Genomic DNA, 13,231 nt, shown 5'->3' with positions numbered 1-13,231 from the left:
TTGACTTACAGAATAGTTACAAGAATAGGACAAAGAACTCTCATAGACCCTTCATCCAGATTCCCCAATTGTTTGCATTTCACCCCTTTTGCTGACTCATTTTCTCTTTCATACATACAACTTTTTAACAATTGGAGAGTGAAGTGCACACGTAATGCTCCTTTACCTACAAATACAATAGTGTGTATTTCCTAAGAACAAGGACATACTCTTAAATAGTCATGAACAATGGTTGATATCAGAAAACTAACATTGATACAATGCTATTATTTAATCTATGACCTTATTCATGGTTTGCCAGTTGTCCCAACAAATCTTTTATTTAAAAAAAAAATTCTATTCCAGGATCAAGTCCAGGATTCAGCATTGCATTTACTCTCTTTTTTCTTTAGTCTCCCCCAGTCTGGAATGGCTTCTAAGTCTCCTGGTCTTTCATAACATTGACATTTTTGAGGAGTACAGACCAGTTATTTAGTAGATTCTGTGAACTTCTAACGCGATTAATCTTTGATAGCTTCCTTGCTTTCTGGCATAACAAGATGTCCCAAGTTCATCTGTACCTTCCCTATTCCCTATCCTAAAGGCCATTTCTCTAAAGATCCTTGGTTTCTTTCAGTGGGAAACGGGACATAGAGATGGGAACTGAATTCTGATGACACTGTTAATGGGGACGCAGTATGAGTGGGGGTAATGGGTAGGTGAGTAGTGCCCGCTGAAGCAGGGCTGGCCCCCCAACTGTGCCCCAGACCCCTCATCTGGGGGAACAGCATTTTCAGGCTGGCCTTTGTGGACCAGTTTTTCTGACTGGGAAAATCAGGGGGAATGTATGGCCCTTCTCCACTGGCGTGGCTTTGGTTATGGTTCACCCAGTATAATCCCTGAGTTGTTTTCCTACTCCTTTTTCATTTTATGACTTGTGAGGTTTATTTGTCTTTTCTTATCTAACATTATTGATTTATTGGAGGTGCAAACGCAGAACTGGGACACCAGGAGGCTGTCAAGGAAGGGTCAGAACACCTGTATAAACATTAGGTGATTAAGCAAAGCAGAACTGCAGCCATAAATACACACAGTGGCACAGAGGAGTCGATTTGCCCCAGGCCGGCCAGCCCGCCTGTGCATCTCTGGAGGCCATTGTTCTTAGCAGAGTCCTTCCCCTTGTGCTTAGACGGGCTCCTGACTCATTGGGAATATGGCTGTTCTACTATCAGCAATCCTGTCTCTCGTTCTTATGAATTAGCTAAAAGAACAAACTTCTTAAGTGATACGCAATCTTGGGTCCTGGGTTCCTACCATTCCACTGTCCCAGGGGCCACAGCTCCCAGGGAAACGGGACGGCTGAAGTAAAAGGACAAGAAGAGGTTGCCTACCCTTGGGATGTTAAGGAGCCTGCACATTTGCCTTATATGTTTTCCACAATGAAGGGTAGCAGAAAATGCTCCAGGGTTGTCTCAGGACAGAACTGCAAGTGTCAGAGAGAAGGGAGATTGGGGGCATCAGAGGAGCAGGGGGTGGGGGTGGGCTGGGGGGAGGCTGGGGGGCAGAAACTGTGGTCCAGACAAGAATCTAAGTGCAGCCAATTTCATTGAGCCTCAACTCAGTTCTCTATTTTCTAAGCACCACTTCCCACCATTCTAGGCTAACTGCCTTTCCTGTCCCTTGCAATGTCTTGGGCAGGTTCAGACACTGTAGGCTGTTAAGACTCAGGCCAGCTCTGTCTCAAACTTCACTTGCACATGTGACTCAGAGCTTCATCAGCTCCCCTCCCCAAACAAGCTGGGGCACTGACCCTGGTTGCTGGGAGAATGTGGGAGACTGCGGGTGGGTGTGGTGTGGTTCTGTGATACCTCTCACTCCCTCTCTTTTCAAGGCCTAACTTCCTAGCTTCCCTGGTGTGGAGAGCAACAAATGGAAATGGAAACCGCTGGGGTGGGAATTAAGGGGGAATTAAGGGGGAACAGATCCCTTAATTTAACCTGCTGTGTGTCCAAGACAGGGAGGGCCCCAGGTCTGGCCGGGTTTAGTTCTATCTACTACTACTCATCTCTGATAATAGGGTGGACCCTGCATAGATGCAAAGATTACCTAAGACATGTAATAAGTGTTACTGATCAAATCTTGGTAGGGTACATGTGAGTGCAAAGGACAGAGAGGTCAATTCTAATTGGGGTGTAGAGGGACTTAACCTGCTTTAGTTTCATAAACAACCCAGGAACCAGTGGATTTCAGAAGCTTTAGGGGCCCTATCTGATACAAGAGCTTCATCTAGTACATGAATGATGATACAGGGCAAGATTGTTTCAGACACAATACAGCTCCATGAATGACTTATTCATGAAGATGAGTCCTACTAGGTTTCTCCTGCCTTTAGTGGTTTCTGAACTTGTATGCTGGTGAAAGTTCTGGGGGATGAACAGAGCTGACATGGAACATTCCTCTTCTACACTTAAAAGTAATGAGCCACTCAACTGCCAAGACATGGAAACAACCTCAATGTCCATCGACAGGTGAATGGATAAAGAAGATGTGGTGTATATATATACAATGGAATACTACGCAGCAATAAAAAAGAATGAAATAGTGCCATTTGCAGCAACATGGATGGACTTAGAGATTATCATACTAAGTGAAGTAAGTCAGAAATGAAAAACAAATACCATATATCACTTATATGTGGAATCTAAAAAAAAGACACAAATGAACCTATCTACAAAACAGAAACAGACTCACAGACATAGAGAACAGACTTGTGGTTGCCAGCAGGGTCGTCGGGGTGGAGGAGGGATGGATTGGGAGTTTGGGGTTAGCAGATGCAAAGTATTACACTGTATATAGGATGGATAAACAACAAGGTCCTACTGTATAGCACAGGGAGCTATATTCAATATCCTGTGATAAACCATAATGGAAAAGAATATAAAAAAGAATGTGTATATATATATATATATATATATATATAACTGAATCACTTTGCCGTAGAGCAGAAACTAACACAGCATTGTAAATCAACTATACGTTAATAAAAAAAAAGAGACAGAGAGAAAGACGGGGCACACACGATTGAGAGATTCGGAGATTATGGGAATAAAAAGCGAATTGGAAAAAAGAAAAAGTAGTGAGCCGCTGAACATCACAGATACTTGCAGAGCTAGCTGGGACCTCAGAAGGCATCTGGTCAACCAGTTCATGTTCCAGATGATGACGTTAAGGTTCAGCCAAGCCCTGGGGCCAGCCAGTGCGGTGGTGCAGGTGCCCAGGCTCCCTGGGTTCAAATCCTGGCTGTGCTACTTCCTAGCTGAATGATCTTGGGCAAATTACTGTGTACCTCATTTTCTTTATCTGTAAATGGGGGCTTTAACTACCAACTTCACGGGGTTGTGTGAAAGGAAAATCAAAGCGGAGTTGGTATTGCCAAGAGCACTAAAATGGAGGCCACTCAAGAAGTGTGACTTACTTATGCACATCTCAGCCCAGATGGAATCTGAACTTGGATCACTTCTTGTCTTAACATAGGCATCCAGATATCTGCCCAATATTCCAGAAACTCAAGATACTTACTGGATCCTTACTTGAAAATAAGTCCATTGGAAAAAAATTTATATGAAAATGAATCAGTATCTGAAGGGTGACATCAGTAATTAAGCTTGAGAAATTAACTAGATATTGTTCATATATTTGACAAATGAACAGCAGGATGTTGAATTATAAAAGAAAAGAAATCTGCGCTGAGGTTGAAAAGTATACTGCTGATGTTTGGGGAATTTTTTTTTTTTATAAATTTATTTATTTATTTATTTTTAGCTGCGTTGGGTCTTCATTGTTCGGTCTTCGTTGCTGCACGCAAGTAGGTAGCCCCTGCTCTCCGCAACTAGAGAAAAGCTCACGTGCAGCAACGAAGACCCAATGCAGCCATAAATAAATAAATAAATAAATAAATTTATTTATTTAAAAAAAAAAAAGACAGTGGGTTCAAGTCCCTATCTGAGTTGTGCAGTTTCATAACCATTAACGAGTGATTTGTCCAAAGTTATACAGCTACATAGTGGCAGGGTGTGATGAGGGAGAAGGGAAGGGGGACGAACTGCACCGCAGAAGGAGCCTGCTTCCTGTTGAAACCGCTGATGCCCTGTTAGGGCCATGAGCTGCAGAAAAACAGCTTTCCCAACCTGAGAAGGGGGAGGACAGCGCAAGAATCAAAGGATTTTCATTTCCAAAGACACCTGAAGGTCATTCTTATCGTATGACTCGGCCAACAGTTGCCTTTATTGGTGGCAACTGTGCAATTAGGTGATAAAGGTCTCCATTGTAAAGCACCCACATACGATGTGTAATTAAATGTGCATTTCTGAGAACTAAAGCCAGGCTAAAACTTAAAAACAAAACACAATAAATCTTCCTTTAGATGCAGAGAAAAGATTCCATTAACGTCTTGTTTCTGAACAGCCTGCTGTTCAGAGATAGGGGCAGTGCTCTAAAATAAACACCAACCCTCCTACCAAATGGCCAAAAACAAGCAAGAGCAAATGACACACCCAAGTGGAGCTTGAATTCCGGGAACAGGTGGATCTCAACTGGTAAGAATGAGCTCCTGGCCTGGAAGGAAGTACTGTCAATTTTAATTCTATGTGTGAGTCAATGCCACAAGCATGAAAGAAACTGTATGTAATTAGTTTGCTTCTTTGCAGAGAGCTGTTTAAATGGAGTATTCTACTGGGAAGCGGTTATGTAAAGGACGATGCAGCACAAAGGACCCAGGTGGGAAACTGGAAAAAAAACCTCTGATCTGGGTAGTGTCCTCTCTACCTGTTTGCCTGCTTTGTCAGGCGCTGGGCACAGAGCCTTGCCCCCTGGTCGCCAACAGCAGGTGTTACAGTCTGACTTGGCTTGACTTTGCTGCACAACAGTCCTATTAGCATTTCCTTATTCTGCCGGCCCTGAGCTTGTCATTTTTTTGACATCGAAAAAATAGCTCCTCAGAATTTGTTTCCCAAAGCTTTACTTCACTTCCATCTTTTTTTTTTTTTTTTTGGTCGCGCCACTCATCTTGCGGGATCTTAGTTCCCTGACCGGGGATTGAACCCAGGCCCCTCAGCAGTGAAAGCGCAGACTCTTAACCACTGGACCACCAGGGAACTCTCCACTTCCACCTTTTACGAGAAGTTTGAGACGTGTGACAGAGGTTGTCCTGGAGAAAAAATCGGAACCGTGGAAGAAGTATGGATGTGTTCTCTAATGACCACGTGACACTCATCGTACAGCAGTTGGGGGCTCCAGCCAAACAAGGAAAAGAAACACACATGCTTATCACCACAAGTGCTGTGTTTAGCAGACCCTCGGGTTACATGGCACAAACCATGAAGGAAATCAGCACCATCCTCAACTTCCTGGAGCCCCCATCATCCCCCACTGGCCAAACCTGGGGGCTGAGTCTCCACCCAGCAACCCCACTGCACCTTTAGAACTCTCTCCAGCTCAAGCCCTCCTGTGGCTTCTCATCACAATTAGAATAAACCACATACTCTGGTTTTCTAGGGTAAGGGCAAATACAAGGAAAGAATAAGAGGCTTAATTCTCCTGTTGAAAGTAAGGGAAGAGATGTCCTTCCCCCTTCCTTTTCTTAGAGCCTTTGCTTTAGAAAACCTGTACGTTCTTTCCCTGTCTCTTTGAAATGTATGTGAATCTGTTTAAAGCTAAAGAATCCTCTCGCCAGATCTGGGAATGTCTTTCTCAAGGACTTGGGAAGGCTCCCTTTGAAATGTCACCATCAAGGATGAGAGCACCCCACCTCCCAGCTTCCCCGGGAGCTCAGGAGCCTACGCCTATTTCCCTTTGGCTAAAGCCAATTAGTGAACACAGATGGCCTCCCCAACCCCCAAGGGAAGTTAGGATGAGTGCTGTGACACAGGATGCTGCTTAGCCCTCTTACCTGAGGACCAGTCACTGTTTCTCTCACGAACATGTTTGCAATAAGTTGTATCCGCTTGGCTCTAGAAAAGGGCGGGATGTCTTCCTGTCTTTGCCACCTCTTAGTGGATTGCCTATGATGCACATCAAATTCTGGTTTAACGCTTATTCAACAATGAAATTGTTTTCGTTCTCTTCTGCCTTTGTGGAGAGACTTTCTGGGTCGGGAGGAGATTTTGTTTTTAGCTACCCTTCCCCCTCCTTCCCTTTGTACTCAGCTCCAGCCACCCTGGCCTTTGTATGCATCTTAAAAGCGCTGAGCGTGCTTCTGACTCAGGCCCTACATTTTTTTGTTTTTCTGGCTCAGCCCAGTTTCTGCCCATAGATTTCTCGTGACTTGCTTACTTCTTTTACCTGGTCATTCCTCAGAGAGCCCGTCCCTGATCACAGCTCTCAACGCCCTTCATTTTCCTCACAGCACTGATCACTATCTGTTCATTGACTCTAGTCTCTGCTGTAGGAGGTTAACCTGCGTGAGGTCAGGACTTGGTCTGTTTTGCCCATCACTGTACCTGCTGCATCGAAGGTGCTTTTGATGTAGAGGAAATACAGTTAAAAATAAGTCTCCTGGGAATTCCCTGGCGGTCCAGTGGTTAAGACTCCGTGCTCCCAATGCAGGGGGCCCGGGTTCGATCCCTGGTCAGGGAACTAAGATCCTACAAGCCACACGGTACGGCCAAAAAAAAAAAGTCTCCTGCCAACCCTGAAAACCCCTCCACAAGGCACCTTCAACACAACAATTTTTAACATTGCAGGTGTCCTGCAATTTGGCCATTAATTTTCAACCCTTCCTCTCTGGGTACTGGTGGAAATCTGGGCTAGATGTGGCCAGGGTAGAGTTTTTCTGCTTGAGTCTCCTCCTCAGCCTTCCTGGTGCTGCCTTTTGTGGGTCTGTGTCCCATGTTATTCTGTGGGTCTCACTGGCCATGATGGGAACAAGGCATGGGGAACCTTTCTGCACTCATGCTGGTTAGACCCCCACTCCTGTGTGCCTCCAGTGGACTCCTGTGTCTTCTGTCACACGGTCACACACCAGTTTACAGTTCCCACCCCAGGAGTCCAGCATATAGTTATTTCTCAATAAATGTAAAGTAAATAAATTCACCAGCAAAAACTTTGATCTTGTGTCATGTAGCTTTTAGACGGCACTTGTTACCATGACGGTGGGCCAAGGTGTACATCTACCTTCCCCTCAGACAGTAATTCCTCCAGAAGGAGAGGCAGTGGGATGGTAGATGACCTCCCAGGCCCTGAGGAACGGTAAGCTGTGATCTTAGAAAATAAGCTAGGGTTCTATTGTTGATATTGGAGACTTAACAGAATAAGAAATACCGTAGTTGTGTCCAGAGACCAAAGAAGTGTCATCATACAAGTCTATCAGGGTCTGCCTGGCCCTTCCAGAAGACAAGAGGGCTCGCAACAGGCCATCTGATCCAGATTCAGTGTCCAAGGTGAGCACACCTGCTGAGTGTGACCAACCGGGAAACAGAACATTCTGTGTGGGAGAAAGGCTAGAAAGCCAACTTAATATTGAATCCTTGCCTAGGGCACCCTTAGTCATCAACTCCTTCATTAAACAACAAAGATCCATGAATTAAAGTTCTATTTTTTTTCCTTTTTTACCAAACGATATTATTTTTGCCTTTGTGTTCCTGTGAGAAACCTCTAAAAAATGGATATGTCAGTTGAGCCTGTTACAAAGAAAACCCAGAGGCATTCTAGCTAGAAAAAAAGGAAAGTTTGGCCAAAAGACAGTATAGAATAATATCACCTTGAGACACAGACAAGAGCCCCTTCCCTGGACCCTGCACTTTAGAAGGCCCCATATCACCAACATACAAGTACAAACTTAAAGACCAATGAGCACCTATGTCACGTGGATCTGGTGCTCATAGCTGCCACAGCACGACCACAACCCATAACCATCAACATACACTCTTTTTTTTTTGAAACAATGAGTGTATTTTTTATTTTACGTATTTATTTATTTATTTTTGGCAGCATCGGGTAGTAGTTGCGGCACATGGGATCCTTCACTGCAGCACACGGGCTTCTCTCTCTAGTTGTGGCATGCGGGCTCTCTAGCTGTAGCTTACTAGCTCAGTAGTTGTGGTGCATGGGCTTAGTTGTCCTGCGGCATGTGGGATCTTAGTTCCCTGACCAGGGATCGAACCCTCATCCCCTGCATTGGAAGGCGAATTTTTAACCCCTGGACCACCAGGGAAGTCCCCAACATACACTTTTATGACTAACACTGGTCAGGCCCCAGAGAGGCTTCCCTACATCCTTTGCCCTATGACTTCAAAATCCAAGGCGACAGTGCCTGGATGCTGTGAAGATCTGTGGGTTCTTCAGATATAAGCACATTTGGGGGAAACAATTAAAAGGGGTGGTAGCTCCATGACAGTAGTAGAAACCAGCACAGTAGCAGACCAGCCAGAAGTGTAACAGAGAGAACCAGGGAAAGAGACAGCCAAGAAAAGTCTTCCCAGGATCCCACTCATCCCTGGGGCGTCCGGAAGGTGGGTGCATGTGCTAGGCTGCACCCATGCAGAAGCAGTCAGAGCAGGATACAGAGCAGATTTGAGAGCATTCTCCACACCACACAGATCCATCAGCAAGGAGCAGGAGCCCTACTGGCTCAAGGGACTGAAGCACAAATTCTGACCAAATGCTGGCTGAACAATAAGCTGCTGTGCCCCAGGGTGACTCCTGAGACTCATACCCAAATAAAATCACACTCATCCTTGGTGGTCTGGAAGACTGTGCAAATGCCCAAGGCTGCACCCCCTCAGAAGGGAGGAACATGGGGCAAAACTGTGAACTCCCAAACTGTGAAAGCTCTCTCCTAGCTACACACCTACATCCAATAGTTGAGAAATAAAAACATAACTGGTGGGGCTTCCCTGGTGGCGCAGTGGTTGAGAATCTGCCTGCCAATGCAGAGGACACGGGTTCGAGCCCTGGTCTGGGAAGATCCCACATGCCACGGAGCAACTAGGCCCGTGAGCCACAACTACTGAGCCTGCGCGTCTGGAGCCTGTGCTCCGCAACAAGAGAGGCCGCAATAGTGAGAGGCCCGCGCACCGCGATGAAGAGTGGCCCCCACTCGCCGCAACTAGAGAAAGCCCTCGCACAGAAACGAAGACCCAACACAGCCATAAATAAATAAATAAATAAATAAATAAATAAATAAATAAATAAATAAAGGAATTCCTTTAAAAAAAAAAACAAACCATAACTGGTTAAGGGGGCTTAAGCACAACTTTTGACCGGTAAGTGGCTTATGCTGACCTGGGGTGATCTGTAGGAAATCAGGTTAAAAGATTTTTTTTTTAAATTTTTTAAGAAAAAGAAAACTCTGAGCAGAGACATCAGAAGATGCACACTCTACACACAAACCAGGAAGCTGACTTCACATAATTAGTTAAGAATTCAACAAATAAACCAGTGTCCAAACAAACAACAGTTACAACAATAAGGCTCAGAGCAGGAGGAGATTCAGTATATAGTGCTGCTACAATATATCATCTAAAATGTCCAATTTGCAACAACAGGAAAAAAAACTTTAAGACATACAAAGAATCAGGAATGTGTGATTCACACACATGGAAAAACATGAGGCAATATAAACTGCTTTTGAAGGGGTCCAAAAGTTGAACACATTTGAGAAAGACTTCAAAGCAGCTATTATAAGTATGTGTTAAAAACCAAAGGAAACTATGTTTAAGAAGTAAAGGAGGTATGATAATGAGGACTCATGAAGTACAGAATGTTAATAAAGAGATGGAAATTGTTTTTAAAAAATGAAAATTCTGGAGTTGAGAAGTATAATAATCAAAACAGAAAATTCACTGGAGGGGCTCAATAATAGACTTGAGTTGGCAAAAGAAATCAGTCAACATGAAGATAGATCAATAGAGATTATGCAATCTGAAGAACACTAAGAACACATAATGAGAAGAAATGAACAGAGCCTCAGAGAAATGTGGAACACCACTTAAGCACACCAACATGTGCATGACGGGAAGGAGCAGAGAGAAAAAAATATTCAAAGAAATAACACTTGAAAACTTCCCAGATTTGATGAAAAAACACCAATCCACACATCCAAAAAGCTCAAAAAAGTCCACATAGAATAAATGCAAAAGATCCACACCCAGACTCATCATAGTCAAAATGTTAAAAGCCAAAGATAGAGAAAATCTTGAAAACATCAAGATAAAAACAATCTGATATGTGTTAACAATAAGATTAACACCTGACTTCTCTTCAAAAACAATGGAGGGGACTTCCCTGGTGGTGCAGTGGTTAAGAATCCGCCTGCCAACGCAGGGGACACAGGTTCGGGCCCTGGTCAGGAAGATTCCACATGACGCAGCACAGCTAAGCCCGTGTGCCACAACTACTGAGCCTGCGCTCTAGAGCCCACAAGCCACAATTACTGAGCCTGCATGCCACAACTACTGAAGCCCACGCACCTAGAGCCTGTGCTCCACAACAAGAGAAGCCACCTCAATGAGAAGCCTGCGTACCACAACAAAGAGTAGCCCCAGCTCACCGCAACTAAAGAAAGCCTGCGTGCAGCAACGAAGACCCAACGCAGCCAAGAATAAATAAATAAATAAATAACTTTATTTTTAAAAAAATAAAAAAACAATGGAGGCTCGAAGGCAGTGGGGCAACATACACAAAGTACTAAAATAAATGATACCCAAACAAATGACACCCCAAAATCCTATACCAGGCCAAGCTATCATTCAAAAATGAAGGTAAAATTATAAATTAAACAAAAACTGATAGAATTTTTTGCTAGCAGACTTTCCTTATAGGAAATACCAAAAGAAGTTCTACAAGCAGAAAGGAAATGACCCAGACAGTGATTTGAATCCACATGAAAAAACCAAGAACTCCAATAAAGGTAATTATGTAGGCAATAATAAATGAAAGTATACTTACATATTTATTTTTATTCCCTCTCTTAACTGATTTAAAAAGTAATTGCATAAAACAGTATCTATAAACTTGTACTGTTGGGCCCAAAACATATGGAAATGTTAATATACTTGACAACAATACAAAGGAAGGTGATGAGAATGAGGTTATATTGGAAAAAAGGAAATGACACCACATGGTAATGCAAATCTACAAGAAGAAATAAAGAAAACCAGAAATGATAAATAAGAAGATTAATTTTTTTAACTCCATAAACATCTGAGGTCTCATTTTCCCCTTTACTTCTTTAAAATACACAAGATTATATAAATAATAATAATAACAACATATTGTTGAGTTTGTAACATATATAGACATAAATGTATAACAAGAATATTGCAAAAAGAGGGAAGAAAGGGAACTATGTAGGAATAAAGTTTCTATTTCTTACTGGAATTAAGTTAGTGTATATCTCAAGAAGTAGATTCTGGGGAGTTCCCTGGTGGCCTAGTGTTTAGGATTCCGGACTTTCACTGCTGTGGCCCAGGTTCAATCCCTGGTCAGGCAAATGAGATCCTATGGCGCAGTGTGATGGAAAAAAAAAAAGTAGATTCTGATAAGTTAAGATGTATATTGTAAGCCCTAGAGCAATTTTAACTCCTATAGCAACTATAGTCCTATTTTCCTATAGGAAAAGAATAAACAAATAATTTAAAAGCATGAAAGGAGAAACAGAGGAAAGGAATTATGAGACATATAAACACCAAAAAGCAAAATGGCAAATATAAATCCACCGTATCAATGGTATCATTAAATGTGAATGGTTTAAACAATCCAATCAAGTCAGAGATTATCAGACTGCATAAAATATATGTATATATACAACTATATGCTGTCTACAAGAGACACACATTAGATTCAAAGATACAAATTGGTTGAAAGTAAAAGGATGAAAAAATTATAACAAGCACATAGCAACCATAAGACAGCTGGAGTGGCTAGAATAACATCAGACAAACTAGGTTTTAAGATAAAAACTGTACCTAGAGATAAAGAAGGACATTTTATAATGATAAAGGGATTAGTCTATCTAGAAGATGTAATGATTATAAACACATGTAAACCTAACAATAGACCTCCAAAATATATGAGACAGAATCTGATAGAATTGAAGGGAGAAGGGGACAAATCAACAATAGTAATTAGGAACGTCAATATCCCACTTTCAATGATGGATAGAACTATAAGGCAGAAAAATCAACAAGGATGGAGAAAGTTATAAACCAACTCAACCTAACAGACATCTAGAGAACAGCCAACAACAGCAGAATACACATTCTTCTTATGTGCACATGGGATATTGTTTGGAACAGACCAAACCAAATGCTAAGCCAAAATCCATAATATATTTAAAAGGATTAAAAAAAAAAAAAAAGGATTGAAATCAACCAACTATGGTCTTCAAGCACAAGGAATTAATTAAAAATTAACAATAGAAAGAAATTTGGGGGACTTCCTTGGTGGCGCAGTGGTTAAGAATCCGCCTGCCAATGCAGGGGACACAGGTTTGAGCCCTGGTCCGGGAAGATCCCACATGCCACGGAGCAGCTCAGCCCGTGTGCCACAACTACTGAGCCTGCACCCTAGAGCCTGCAAGCCACAACTACTGGGCCCGCGTGCTGCAACTACTGAAGACCGCGCACCTAGAGTCTGTGCTCCACAACAAGAGAAGCCACCGCAATGAGAAGCCCGTGCACCACAACGAAGGGTAGCCCCCGCTCGCCGCAACTAGAGAAAGCCGGCGCACAGTAACAAAGACCCCACGCAGCCAAAAATAAACTTATTAAAAAACAACAACATTCTAGTGCTTGTGGATGGGTATGTTGTGAGGTTTTTTTTTTATATAAATTAATTTAATTATTTATTTTTGGCTGCGTGGGGTCTTTGTTACTGTGCGTGGGCTTTCTCTAGTTGCGGCGAGCGGGGGCTACCCTTCATTGTGGTGCACGGGCTTCTCATTGCGGTAGCTTCTCTTGTTGCAAAGCACGTGGGATCTTCCCAGACCAGAGATGGAACCTGTGTCCCCTGCATTGGCAGGCGGATTCTTAACCACTGCGCCACCAGGGAAGTCCCTGCTCACTCTCTTTTGAAAACTATTGTGCTTCGTGGAAAAATGTGCCTTATCTAGAGGACATCCCTCCAGGTTAGCTGACTTTAGCTTTCTGTCATCTTTGTTTTTTTTAAAGTCTTTATTGAATTTGTTACAATATTGCTTCTGTTTTGTCTTGGCCACAAGGCATGTGGGATCTTAGCTCCCCGACCAGGGATCGAA

The 13,231-nt window shown here is 43.0% G+C and overlaps 1 long non-coding RNA gene across 11 annotated transcripts in view; it reads right to left on the bottom strand.

Annotated features, from left to right (window-relative positions):
• Window positions 1-13,231, bottom strand: part of LOC118886805 — a 112,806-nt gene that overhangs the window by 29,956 nt on the left and 69,619 nt on the right. The window lies entirely within an intron of this gene.

The sequence above is a fragment of the Balaenoptera musculus genome, chromosome 20 (assembly GCF_009873245.2).
Source record: "Balaenoptera musculus isolate JJ_BM4_2016_0621 chromosome 20, mBalMus1.pri.v3, whole genome shotgun sequence".
In the NCBI taxonomy this organism is placed as follows: domain Eukaryota; kingdom Metazoa; phylum Chordata; class Mammalia; order Artiodactyla; family Balaenopteridae; genus Balaenoptera; species Balaenoptera musculus.
The sequence above is the reverse complement of the archived record's forward strand: the minus strand, read 5'-3'. Positions and strand labels throughout refer to the sequence as shown.